This window comes from Rattus norvegicus, chromosome 18, assembly GCF_021556685.1.
Source record: "Rattus norvegicus strain SHRSP/BbbUtx chromosome 18, alternate assembly SHRSP_T2T, whole genome shotgun sequence".
Classification (NCBI taxonomy): domain Eukaryota; kingdom Metazoa; phylum Chordata; class Mammalia; order Rodentia; family Muridae; genus Rattus; species Rattus norvegicus.
In genome coordinates, this window is record NC_141551.1 from 50,931,185 (window position 1) to 50,945,578 (window position 14,394).

Here is a 14,394-nt window from a genome sequence, read left to right on the forward strand (position 1 = left end):
TTCAGGAGGAGCAACCCCAGTAATGAAGGCATTATTACATCTTTATTGCTACTGTGTACTTAATGAGAGGAAAGCAACAGCTACCCCTGAAAGAGTTAACACTGAATCTCTTCTTCCACCTAATTAACAGCAGGAAAGCTTTAGGCAAACTGGGAAAATGGGACTCATGGGACAAGGTAATCTTCTTACTGACTCCATGTAAACCCAAAGAATACCTGTTAGGCAGACAGAAGACAGGAGCAGATAGGTTTTACAGTGCGCTCCCAGGTCCTTCTGTGGCAAAATAGAAGTGGAGGTAAAAGAGGTTGTGACAGTTAAGCTTCATGTTTTTTGTAAGGTTAAATTCATAGTCTCTGAGAAATGGAGCAAGTATGTATTTTTTATCTTTATTTTTTTTGCATTTAATACAACTTTGCTAATTTAGACCGATAAAGAAAGATGTATTTTTGAATTAAACTCTTATTAATGAATGGTGAAGACTTGAAATTCAATAATAGAGACATGGCTTGGGGAACTATGGTAGGAATGCCACATGATGTCAATTTCTATGATTGTTTACTCATTAAAGAAGGCAGAAATTAGCTATTTTCTGCTATGGGAAGAGTTGTCCTGCTGATAGGGGGTCTAAGCTGTTACACATGACTCCAGATAGCTCAGTTAAACTCCATAGATTGACGTACCATTTTGCAGAATGCAAATGTTCTGTTTTCCATGAGGAACTAAGACTCTTTGTCATGTGCTCTAAAGCAAGGACTCATGGGCAATCTGTAAGTGAGGGGTGGGGAAAGAAACAAATTTTTCCCTTGGTAAGATTTTGAGTTGGCTCCATATTTTGATGTTTTCTTTTGCAATGGATATTTTGAAAATTTTGAAATCTTACCTGGAATTTCAGAACATAAGTTAACATATAACAAAACTGAACTGATTGTTGACTTTAGGGTATACCCTGTGTGGGAGGAAGTACCATGATTGACATACTTCTAGTGAATATTTAAACTAGACTCTGGCTCTCTGACTGATAATAAAAATTTCAAAGATGTTGCCAGGGTTATTTAGTGGAAAATGAAAGATGTATACACACACACACACACACACACACACATACACACACACACACACACAATACCACCACCACCACCACCAACAACAACAACAACAACAACAAAACAAAAACAAAAACCCAATACTCTTTTAAAATGTGCTCCATAAATTTTGAGATTTGACCCCGAAGTAAAAGAGCTATCAATGTCAACTAATGAGCACTGTGAACTGATGACGGCTCTTCAAAAATATATCGTCATGTGGAGATTTCCTCAGGGTTCAGTCACTGTGGTAACCAGCTGGCAAGACAGTAGCTTGTCATTTTTCCCTTCTGTTATTCACCCTTAGAAGACCACCACGGCCTAAAACTGGTCTTCAATAACAATAAGGGAAGAATGCCCACATATACATGGAAATTGAACAATGCTCCACTCAATGATAACCTGGTCAAGGAAGAAATAAAGAAAGAAATTAAAGACTTTTTAGAATTTAATGAAAATGAAGGTACAACATACCCAAACTTATGGGACACAATGAAAGCTGTGCTAAGAGGAAAACTCATAGCTCTGAGTGCCTGCAGAAAGAAACAGGAGAGAGCATATGTCACCAGCTTGACAGCACACATAAAAGCTCTAGAACAAAAAGAAGCAAATACACCCAGGAGGAGTAGAAGGCAGGAAATAATCAAACTCAGAGCTGAAATCAACCAAGTAGAAACAAAAAGGACCATAGAAAGAATCAACAGAACCAAAAGTTGGTTCTTTGAGAAAATCAACAAGATAGATAAACCCTTAGCCAGACTAACGAGAGGACCCAGAGAGTGTGTCCAAATTAACAAAATCAGAAATGAAAAGGGAGACATAATTACAGATTCAGAGGAAATTAAAAAAAATCATCAGATCTTACTATAAAAGCCTATATTCAACAAAACTTGAAAATCTGCAGGAAATGGACAATTTCCTAGACAGATACCGGGTACCAAAGTTAAATCAGGAACAGATAAACCAGTTAAACAACCCCATAACTCCTAAGGAAATAGAAGCAGTCATTAAAGGTCTCCCAACCAAAAAGAGCCCAGGTCTAGACGGGTTTAGTGCAGAATTCTATCAAACCTTCATAGAAGACCTCATAACAATATTATCCAAATTATTCCACAAAATTGAAACAGATGGATCACTACCGAATACCTTCTATGAAGCCACAATTACTCTTATACCTAAACCACACAAAGACCCAACAAAGAAAGAGAACTTCAGACCAATTTCCCTTATGAATATCGACGCAAAAATACTCAATAAAATTCTGGCAAACCGAATCCAAGAGCACATCAAAACAATCATCCACCATGATCAAGTAGGCTTCATCCCAGGCATGCAGGGATGGTTTAATATGCGGAAAACCATCAACGTGATCCATTATATAAACAAACTGAAAGAACAAAACCACATGACCATGTCATTAGATGCTGAGAAAGCATTTGACAAAATTCAACACCCCTTCATGATAAAAGTCCTGGAAAGAATAGGAATTCAAGGCCCATACCTAAACATAGTAAAAGCCATATACAGCAAACCAGTTGCCAACATTAAACTAAATGGAGAGAAACTTGAAGCAATCCCACTAAAATCAGGGACTAGACAAGGCTGCCCACTCTCTCCCTACTTATTCAATATAGTTCTTGAAGTTCTAACCAGAGCAATCAGACAACAAAAGGAGGTCAAGTGGATACAGATCGGAAAAGAAGAAGTCAAAATATCACTATTTGCAGATGATATGATAGTATATTTAAGTGATCCCAAAGGTTCCACCAGAGAACTACTAAAGCTGATAAACAACTTCAGCAAAGTGGCTGGGTATAAAATTAACTCAAATAAATCAGTAGCCTTCCTCTACACAAAAGAGAAACAAGCCGAGAAAGAAATTAGGGAAACGACACCCTTCAAAATAGACCCAAATAATATAAAGTACCTCGGTGTGACTTTAAGCAAGCAAGTAAAAGATCTGTACAATAAGAACTTCAAGACTCTGAAGAAAGAAATTGAAGAAGACCTCAGAAGATGGAAAGACCTCCTATGCTCATGGATTGGCAGGATTAATATAGTAAAAATGGCCATTTTAGCAAAAGCGATCTACGGATTCAATGCAATCCCCATCAAAATACCAATCCAAATCTTCAAAGAGTTAGACAGAACAATTTGCAAATTCATCTGGAATAACAAAAAACCCAGGATAGCTAAAACTATCCTCAACAATAAAAGGACTTCAGGGGGAATCACTATCCCTGAACTCAAGCAGTATTACAGAGCAATAGTGATAAAAACTGCATGGTATTGGTACAGAGACAGACAGATAGACCAATGGAATAGAATTGAAGACCCAGAAATGAACCCACACACCTATGGTCACTTGATTTTTGACAAAGGAGCCAAAACCATCCAATGGAAAAAAGATAGCATTTTCAGCAAATGGTGCTGGTTCAACTGGAGGTCAACATGTAGAAGAATGCAGATCGATCCATGCTTATCACCCTGTACAAAGCTTAAGTCCAAGTGGATCAAGGACCTCCACATCAAACCAGACACACTCAAACTAATAGAAGAAAAACTAGGGAAGCATCTGGAACACATGGGCACTGAAAAAATTTCCTGAACAAAACACCAATGGCTTATGCTCTAAGATCAAGAATCGACAAATGGGATCTCATAAAACTGCAAAGCTTCTGTAAGGCAAAGGACACTGTGGTTAGGACAAAACGGCAACCAATAGATTGGGAAAAGATCTTTACCAATCCTACAACAGATAGAGGCCTTATATCCAAAATATACAAAGAACTCAAGAAGTTAGACCGCAGGGAAACAAATAACCCTATTAAAAATGGGGTTCAGAGCTAAACAAAGAATTCACAGCTGAGGAATGCCGAATGGCTGAGAAACACCTAAAGAAATGTTCAACATCTTTAGTCATAAGGGAAATGCAAATCAAAACAACCCTGAGATTTCATCTCACACCAGTGAGAATGGCTAAGATCAAAAACTCAGGTGACAGCAGATGCTGGGGAGGATGTGGAGAAAGAGGAACACTCCTCCATTGTTGGTGGGATTGCAGACTGGTACAACCATTCTGGAAATCAGTCTGGAGGTTCCTCAGAAAATTGGACATTGAACTGCCTGAGGATCCAGCTATACCTCTCTTGGGCATATACCCAAAAGATGCCCCAACATATAAAAAAGACAAGTGCTCCACTATGTTCATCACAGCCTTATTTATAATAGCCAGAAGCTGGAAAGAACCCAGATGCCCTCCAACAGAGGAATGGATACAGAAAATGTGGTACATCTACACAGTGGAATATTACTCAGCTATCAAAAACAATGACTTTATGAAATTCGTAGGCCAATGGTTGGAACTGGAAAATATCATCCTGTATGAGGTAACCCAATCACAGAAAAACACACATGGTATGCATTCATTGATAAGTGGCTATTAGCCCAAATGCTTGAATTACCCTAGATACCTAGAACAAATGAAACTCAAGACGGATGATCAAAATGTGAATGCTTCACTCCTTCTTTAAAAGGGGAACAAGAATACCCTTGGCAGGGAATAGAGAGGCAAAGATTAAAACAGAGACTGAAGGAACACCCATTCAGAGCCTGCCCCACATGTGGCCCATACATATACAGCCACCCAATTAGACAAGATGGATGAAGCAAAAAAGTGCACGCCGACAGGAGCCGGATGTAGATCGCTCCTGAGAGACACAGCCAGAATACAGCAAACACAGAGGCGAATGCCAGCAGCAAACCACTCAACTGAAAATAGGACCCCCATTGAAGGAATCAGAGAAAGAACTGGAAGAGCTTGAAGGGGTCAAGACCCCATATGTACAACAATGCCAAGCAACCAGAGCTTCCAGGGACTAAGCCACTACCTAAAGACTATACATGGACTGACCCTGGACTCTGACCTCATAGGTAGCAATGAATATCCTAGTAAGAGCACCAGTGGAAGGGGAAGCCCTGGGTCCTGCTAAGACTGAACCCCCAGTGAACTAGATTGTTGGGGGGAGGGCGGCAATGGGGGGAGGATGGCGAGGGGAACACCGATAAGAAAGGGGAGCGGGGAGGGGGATGTTTTCCTGGAAACCGGGAAAGGGAATCACACTCGAAATGTATATAAGAAATACTCAAGTAAAAAAAAAAAAAAAAAAAAAAAAAAGAATACTCCCCGCAATAGAAGTAAGGATTCTCAGAATGGGATCATGAGTTGGGTCCCAGTTTGGTCTGCTGTCATTTTGTCTGGAAGAAACTAATTCACTCCAGCAGGACACACAAGCAGTTGTATGGAGAAGCTCCAGTAACAAGAAAGCTGAAGTACCCCTCTCTATAGCCATGTCTGAATGACGCAGAAGCAGATCTAGACTGGTTTAGCCTCTAAAAGGTTATAATAGCTCAGCTAAAATCTGGTGCACTTCATGAGAGCTACCTTCTCTCCAGCCAGGACAGTCCAACCAAACGACTTCACATCATATGACCCAAAGATGTGAGACAAGAGTTACAACTAGTTTATTCAACTTTAAATATTTTTGATCGACTCATAAAAACTGTACATATCATGGGGTACAGTGTGTTGTTTTGATACCTGTGTGTTTATAATGATCAAATGAGGATTATCATCATATCAATTACCTTAAACATTCATCATTTTTGATACTAGGATTTGTTATACAAAAGTACGAACCAAAATAATGAATAATAACGAATGAGCAAATACAAATGATGAGCTAATAATGAATGAGGATTCATTTCATAGAGGCTTTCTCCCGTGGACAAATACTATTTATGACTACGGAGACAGCATCAAACAGGGGCAATGCTGTGAGAGCATGTGGCTGCTTTGTCTAAGTTCCTCTGGTGTCCTTAGTTGCTCTCCCATCTACATCCACTTCACGAACTTCTGTGGTTCCATGAACAAATTAACAAGATGAGTCTTTTCTGAGGTTAATATTAATGAGGTTGAGTTGGTACAGTTATTAGAAGCTTGATTGCAAATTTCAATTTTTCACTTTAAAAGAATAAATGCTTTTTTTGAGCGAAGAGGTAAAGAATCTCCCTAAAATTTTAAGTCCCTATGAAATATAATTAGTAGTTGTATTATAGTGGGAAAAGTATTTTTAAGGTGACATAATTTAAACCCAAAGCCATGCAGGAATATGCATTTTCCTCCCACCTGAAGTGGTCTTGCTTCTTTTCCAGGCAAAATTCCTTTGTCCTTCAAGATCCAGCGTTTGTGGCATCCTCTGCAGGGAGGTTGGGGGGATGCTTCCAGATGGCTTGGTGCCATACTGTATTTAGAAAAGTAGCATATGTATTTTCTTTTTCAAATTATCTTTATTATACTTACAACTCAAAGATATTGTAGGAGAGGGAAATACTGTGTCACCAGACGATGGCTTTGGAAATCTTGCTTTCTGTTACTAAACTATTTAAATGACTATCCATAGGGCATCCCTAAACCAATAAGTCTGAACACAGAAGATACTGTTATAGTTTCTTTGGCAAATTTCTGGTTGGAGGGGCATCCCACTAAAAGTACATGACAATGGACACCTTGAAGCTCTGAGTTCACCTGAATTTAAAGACTCATTTTTATATATTTAAAAATCTTCTCTTCTGCAAGCAAAAGAGTAGGAGGGACAAAGGACATGAAGGACACCAGGTGAAAAAGGGTCCTCTTTGAAAGAAAAACAACAATACCAAACAAAACAAAGCAAAATGAAAACCCAACAACCCTCCCTCCCCAAAAAATCGAGCAAAGCTCATATGAAGTCATAAAGACTGAAGAAGCCATCACAGGGCCTACACTGGTCTGGACCAAGTGCCCCGTATATATGCTATTACTTTTAGTTTAGTACTATTACAGAATGCTGGAATGTGTTGAAGGAGTGGGTCTCTGATTCTTGTGCTTGCTCTTAGGGCTCTTTTATTTTTCTGTTCACTTGGCTTGTCCATCTTTGATATGATAGCTTTTGTTTTATCTTATTATAGTTAATTTTGTTGTTATCTCTTAGAAGCCTGACTTTTTCTAATGAGAAACAGAAAAGGAAGAGATCCAGATAGAAGAGGAGGTGGGGAGGAACCAGGAGGAATAGAGGGAGGGGACACTGTATTCTGATTATATTGTATGAGAAGAGAATCTACCTTTAGTAAAGATGGCGGGGACTTCTCTTCCATCTCAAGTGGTTTAACTCGAAAAGGTGTCAGAAAATCTCCTGTTTTGTGACATAAATGACATTTCTGCCTCCGCATATCTGCCTAGGTCTAAATGAATTCACCAACAGTATTCTGTGAAGAGAAATACCTTCCTACACTTGTAAGTTATATTAGCTATATACAACTTAACATGGTTATTTGATTTCTTTATTTCCTTAAAGAAGGGCTGCTGAGGCCGCCATAGTTAACTAGTTCAATAAGCATTTAATGAAGCCTTTCTAAATGTAAGACTCAGGCTAGGCACTTAGAAAAACAAGAAAAGGAAACCGTTCACTCTCGAATCATTTCGAGTTTAAGCAATGGTACAGCAACATATAAACCAAGCTCTCGAAAGTTCCATTTAAAGACCCTTTAGGTACTACACATAGAGGATGTAAACAAAGGCAAGGGGATTCCATCTGGCTGCGAAGATCTTCATAGTACTGTCATCTTGATCATACTGGCCAGTTAACAATAGGAGGGTACCAACGCAGACACAAAACATTGGAACATTTACAGCTCATTACTACATTGATGAAAGACCTGATTTCTCCCAGGCGTTTAGGATATCATTTAGTTGTAACAAACATAAAACAAGACTGAACTCTATAGCAAAATGCAAGTATGACTTGGTCTGCTCTAATCAAATAGCCAGGCCTACATACAGCAAAGACCAGACGTGCCAATCCATCCTTTCTGATATCACAGAGAGGACTGCTTCACAGATATCAGATCTCGACTGACCCTGCCAATGCTTCTCACATTTGGCCTGGGCACAGCTTGCTTCCGTTAGCCAGAGCATCCTTGGGCATTGTATCATGAGATGGAGAGTTGAAACGGGAAGTCATCATGGTTGAGTTGCCTGCACAGGTAAAAAGTGGACAGACAAGACAAGGTGAAACGGTGGGCGGTGGATATGTGTTTTCCTCCCAAGTACTGGATGCAGGGCTTGAAGAGGGGAAAGCTGATATTTACTCTGATACGGAGATTCTGCTAGTATTTCAATTTGGTCTAATAGCCTGAATATTAAAATAAGCCATCAGGCCTATTACAAATTACAGCTTACAGTTGACCCCCCCCCCACCGCTCCTGAGGTTTTCCTCTCTTTTTTTTTCCTAACTAAAACATATAGAATTGAAAAGCATTTCCATTTGGTGTGTGAAACCACATGTAGAATATTAAACATATTTAGGTAGGGAAAAGAAAACTCCTTAAAACACCTATTTCTTATTTAAAAACCTATTTGGCAGCGCAAAGGAACTAAATAAACTCTAGATTGCTTTTCTCACAAAGCAGATAATCATCATGTTTAAATGGGCTTTCTGTATGGAAGACTTAGGATCCCAATTTATCATGAATGATAACTTGCCTCAATATCTAAAATTTCAGGGGAAAAATAGTTCTGCCTGTATTGTCATGAGTTTAAATGGATATGGACCTAATTTTCATCTAAACTGAGTTTAAAATATCAAATAGTGCATAGGTATAAGAGTCAATTGTTAAGTAGAAAGTAGAATGCATTAAACAGATTGGAAATCGTATAATTATAAACAATCGTGGGTCTAAACTATATGCTTGTATGACTTCCTCAGTGGTTGTATTGTCATGTGGGATGAAAGCAAGGGATGCTGAAGGAAGTCTGCATTATCACTACAGAATTTGTAATGCCAAGCAACTATAGATTTGACGTGGGGATGGAGAACTTCATAAGGTTAGCTGTGAAGTCCTTACCCTAAGTCTTGACTGCCAAATCTAGATCTCTCTTGAATTCATGGTTGCAAATGCCCCGCTAGAATTCCCTAACACCCCTATCCTGGAACTTGTGTTTGCAAAGGAAGGGTGATAATTAGGCTGTCCAAATGCTGACACATCGCAGATAAGACTCACAGAAGTTAAAAGTGGCCCCAAATTAGGAATGAATTGAGGCCAGAAGCTACAGCTTCTTGTTACCCTACCCTTGACCTGAACTCAGCAGTACCCAAGTCAATGCATGGGGATTTCATGAGGGCAGTAAGACCACAACTCTTCGTCTGGCACACCCAGGAGACCACCTGAGGTCACTTTATTTCTGTCTCCAAGATCAGACAAGCACATTATGGAAATATTAAACTGCAGGAAGGGGAGAGACTTTGAAAGAAGTTGTTTATGGAAATAAAAAAGACAGAGTTCGCTGAGACCATCAAACTTTCACCAGCTTCTGGGCATGTGCTACGCAGAAGATAATTACGCATTACACTCAGCACGAGACCACTGAGTGAACTAAATGCTTCTTCTGTAAATTATCTCTTTGAGACACATCAGATGCCAGGTGGCCAGTCACAATGTGGGTCTGTTTGGTAATGGCAGAAGCTGAAAGGACAAAGAGGAACCATTCTACCCATGGATCGAGATCCCAATACCTGGGCGAATCATATTTCAACTTATTCAGGTTGGTTGAGCAAGGTTCTAAATTTGTGTCAAGTCCGTATAATTACTCTTTCTTTAAGACGTATGGTGATGTGGGTGAACTTTCAAACACTAAACAGGAGAATTACTCACCGGGTGGGTTTTCCCCTCACACACCTAGCCCAATTAGAGTTGCTGCCTTAGGTTTGGGTTCCCTGGAAGGTTTGCTCTTGTTAACACTCATCAAACACAGGAAATATAAAACAGCAACTTAACTGTGCTGCTAAAGTGAAAACCTTGTTCAAATACTCTGCACAGTTCTAGCTGGCTAGCAATGGACAGAGAGGGAGAAGAAAGAAAGGAAGAAAGAAAGGAAGGAAGGAAGGAAGGAAGGAAGGAAGGAAGGAAGAAGAAGAAGAAAGAAAGAAAGAAAGAAAGAAAGAAAGAAAGAAAGAAAGAAAGAAAGAAAGAAAGAAAGAAAGGGAGAAAGAAAGAAAGAAAGGGAGAGAGAAAGAACCCAACTGTACAGATTTATACCTTTCTACCCCTGGGCAGGTCTGAAAGCAAAGCCACAGCTGAAATATATTCATTTACAATTTGAAGCCAGCCTTTCAGTGAATAGCTGTTTACATTATTTCAAGGAGGCTACTCAGCGCAACTGGGACCCATTTACAACGTGTTAACCAAATATTGCATGTTTACAGAAGATTTAGACTTTGCTTTTGGAGAAAAGGACCTTAGTACCCATGCCAACCAAAACTGGGCAGTGTGTGCAGTTAGTAAACCTTTTCTGAGCTGCAAAATTAGTGTCAAGTTACTTAAGTCCATCAACTGCATCAGCGTCAGGCACTCATTAAATTGACGTGTGAAAGTAGTATGTTTAAACAGACATTCTCTCTCTCTCTCTCTCTCTCTCTCTCTCTCTCTCTCTCTCTCTCTCTCTCTCTCTCTCTCTCTCTCTCTCTCTCTCTTAAATCAGCTCCAAAATGAGGTGGAGGTAGAGTTGCTTAACCAGGGCAAGGAAAAAGGAAAGCAGAATCATGCTAAAATGGCCATCCCGGATTTAATAGTGTACAACAAAACCCTAAGCAGGTCAACTGCATGGTTCAGCAACTCCTAAAAGCCCTGCCTGCCTCTCCGGGGCTTATCAGTGGGGGCTGGTGCATGAGAGCTCCCAAGGAGAGCTGATTTACAGCACTGGAGAGCTCTGTGGTGACAAAGGAGGGCCAGGTCCTCCAATGCCTTCTGTATTTTTTAGATTCCAGATGATACGGTTCTGTGATAGAATCTCTCTCACTCTGCCATCGACATAAACAGGTCACGGTGTCTGCTGGAGCCTGCACAGGAGTCAGAGCTGTCTCTCCCTCCCTCCCTCCCTCCCTCCCTCCCTCCCTCCCTCCCTCTGTCTAGGTCAGAGCCAGATTTTTATTGAGTCAAGCTATCTAATTGAACACAAATCATGTGATCAGGCTCAGAGTATATTAAAAATGAAACAGAGGGAGCAGATTTGTCTCAGACTGGGGCTGTTACAGGGTTAAGTTTCAGACATCTCCTGAATACAGAATGAATTTTATATTCTTGCACTGGCAGAAGTTCAATGGGCGGTGGCGGCAGGATGGGGGATGGGAAAGTGTGTGTGTGGGTGTTGAACAAATGCACACACACACACACACACACACACACACACACACACACACCATGCGCATGCGCACGTGCACGAATCTACTTTTATGCCAGCTGTGTCTGTTGTGAAGCAATATGTTGGCTAAATAGGACAAGTCAGGTGAGCTAACATCTCCTGGCAGGCTGATTTAAACCATGGCTCCACAAACCAGAGCCCTGTCCAGATCTCAGGAAAGTGAATTATATATAATAACACTTACAGTTTCCTAGTACTATTAGATTTGCCTTCTTACATAAATGCTTAAGTTATGATAGCAAACAGGGCCATGTCAGTCCCTCTCAGTCTCAGCATATTCGCTATTAGCATAAGAACTGCTGCTTAAGGCAGACCTAGTCGGGCTTGAAATTTCTGAATTAATGGATTTGATTTCCTCTTGAGACAAACCATCAGCCTCGCAGTAATGGAAATAGATATAGTTGGTAAAACAAATAAAACGTTGGCATGCAGATAAAATGGGTTTCGGTTTAAAATAGTAATGTTGTAATTGAAGTGAACAATTACAGGGCTGCTCCTAGGCACAAAGAAATGCCAGGAAAATGAAGTCATGTTTTTGTTAAGTATAGTCATTTCATGAAAACGTGGAGCTGCGGATGTCATTGTCTGCCAAAGGGAAAACTATACTTATTCCTCTATACAAAGATCATTTAATAACATTTGGCTAATTTTAATAATAATTGCTAATATTAACCCCGCATTTCACCGGGAGCTTAAAGACAAAGGCTTTCGGTTCTCCCCATTCTGTTGGGAGTGAGCCAAGGAGAGCAGGTTCCTGTAAGAGCTCTTGGCAAGGAGGTCTCAGAATTCCCCACCCCCCTCTCCTTGCTAATGTCTTATTTCTCTTTCTTTGTTGAGCAGCTGTTATCAGAAATGGAGCGTGGTAGCTGGCAATAGATGTGGGAGGGAGGAAGAATAAAGCCGGATATCCAGGACAAAAAAGTGGGCTCCAGAATGTTCACTTGGGAGGCAGCTCTCTCAACCCTCAACCCCTGCCCCCAACCCCAACACCCCACCCCCCACCCCCGCCTCCATCCTGATCTGTTTCAACTTGTCCGTGAACCATATGAAATCCAGAACAGCAACTTCCATTTTTAGAACGTGAAGTCTCTTCATGAGCGCGCGCTCATGGGCTTTGAGAAGACAGTGATACAAACACACTTAAGCAAAATGCTCCACTGGGTCCCAACCCTCGCTCTGCCCTCCTTCCCCTCCTCTATTTTACTGCACTACAGGAGGAGACCTGCCCTGGGTTTCCTCTTCAGGTTGTGGTAATTAAAACAGTATTGGAACTGTGGGATTTTGTTTGGAAATACGCAGTGCTTTGTGCCTTACAAGGCTGGCTGGTTCACACAGCCTGTTGGAATCGTTTGGCAGCTTCTTATAGACAAGGGAAGAGCCTATGGTTGAAATATCATATTTCACCTCATATCCTTCTCATAGCCACAGAGGAGATGGAAAACAAAAGGTCCCCACCCCCACCCCACTTCTCACCCCCATCTTCACTCCCTCCATCCTGTTCCCCTCCGCTGTGACTTCCTGAGAGAGAAGGTTAAATGGACCAGCTCTGTGGCTTGGATTGAATCCAGAAGAAGGGCCTCTTCCTTACTGTTCCTCGGCCAGTTAGAATAATTCATTCCCTAAGGCTGCCTACCTGTGACAGTCACAGGTGACCTCCAGCCGGCTGAGCTCCGGTGATTTCCCCTTCCCATCGCCCAAGAACCACTCCTGCCGGAAGACAATGCCCTGCAGACCCAGGACAGATCTGGAGAGCGGAGGCCGGGCAGGCTGTCTGCCCCTGTCACTGTAAAGCCTTGCATGAGGGGGTTTCACTGCCTTCTTCACACTCTCTCGCTCATATAAACACACCCACACTCAACACCAAGTTGCCCACACTAGAGAGCAGTCCTCTTCTATTAGGAGACATTTTAAAACATATTAGCACCCTCCCCCAAAGCCATCAGCCTAACCGTGTTTATTACTCTGTTTGCTGTTTTAAAACCCCTCCTTAATGGCTTCCAAGGAGACAAGGGATTTCCTGGAGATGGAATCGCACCCTTCCTCTGGTGAGGAATATCCACATCTGACAAAGACTTAAATCTCCACCTCACCCCCCTCTTGACACAGCGGCTGGTGACACATAATGTACTTTTTTTCCCCCTTTTGACAGAGTAATAAAAATCTCATTATCTCTGAATAGGCAGCAATTTCGTTATCTAATCTTTTTACCAAAAGGTTAGTTAATTAATCAGAAACAAACCCTGATTATTATTTCAATAGAATTAGAGAAAGAAATCACCAGAGTGCAGCTAAATAGGGCCAGCCTATTTCACCTGCTTATTGCCATTCAGGCCTTTGCTGACAGGGCCCCTCCAGGCACCCAGCCCTTGGAACATCAGCCAGCAGATGGCCGCTGGGAGCGAGAGAGTGGCTAGCCTGCCTGGGCTCTAATGCCTGTGATCACATTACCTCACCGAATCCGTTACCAGGGTAACTGTTAAATTGCTGTGAAAGGCATGGTAATAAAGTAACCTGTCACATCGACAATAAAAGGAGCAGAATTTTCCTGTTCACTGAACTTTGCAGCTCATCAATAGGCACTTGATGGAGAAATTCCTCACTCCTCCCGGGGTCAGCCGGAGGAATCTTTCCATAAGGTCTCTGAAATGCAAAGGAAAGTTCATGTAAACACAGGAAGGTAGGATTGAAAGTGGAATTCCTAGCTGCACCGAGCAAATGCCTGCTTCTCTCTACTGTGGAGTGGTTAGGGGAGTTTGTAGAATGTCAGGTTGCTCCCTTTCTTGTGCTTGCTTTGAATTTAAACCACGATAGATAAAAATAACCTTTGCTAGTGAAAGACAGCTGTAATTAATAGAAAACCGAGAAAATCAAGCACGAGGAAAAGAGAAAAACAAAAACCTAAAACTCTCTTCCTCTTTCAGATCCTATCTTATTGGCTGTTTTCTATTAAAGGGTCGAGGTACTTTACAACATGGTTCGGATTTATGCATGAAAAGGGGTTTCTGGCAAGCCTGAGTT

At 41.2% G+C, this 14,394-nt stretch overlaps 1 protein-coding gene and 1 long non-coding RNA gene across 6 annotated transcripts in view; one reads left to right on the top strand and one right to left on the bottom strand.

Annotated features, from left to right (window-relative positions):
- Positions 1-13,252, bottom strand: part of LOC102546616 (uncharacterized) — a 76,598-nt gene extending 63,346 nt beyond the window's left edge. Inside the window, exons 1-2 of one of the 2 annotated variants that reach the window (XR_015642972.1) lie at positions 13,010-13,252; positions 7,495-8,154 (exon numbers count right to left, since the gene is read on the bottom strand). This is a non-coding gene — a long non-coding RNA (uncharacterized LOC102546616). Of the gene's footprint in view, positions 1-7,494; positions 8,155-13,009 lie in introns of those variants that run through there. The other variant, XR_015642969.1, reaches the window with a different exon arrangement.
- Positions 1-14,394, top strand: part of LOC147999799 (uncharacterized) — a 63,438-nt gene that overhangs the window by 24,642 nt on the left and 24,402 nt on the right. The window lies entirely within an intron of this gene.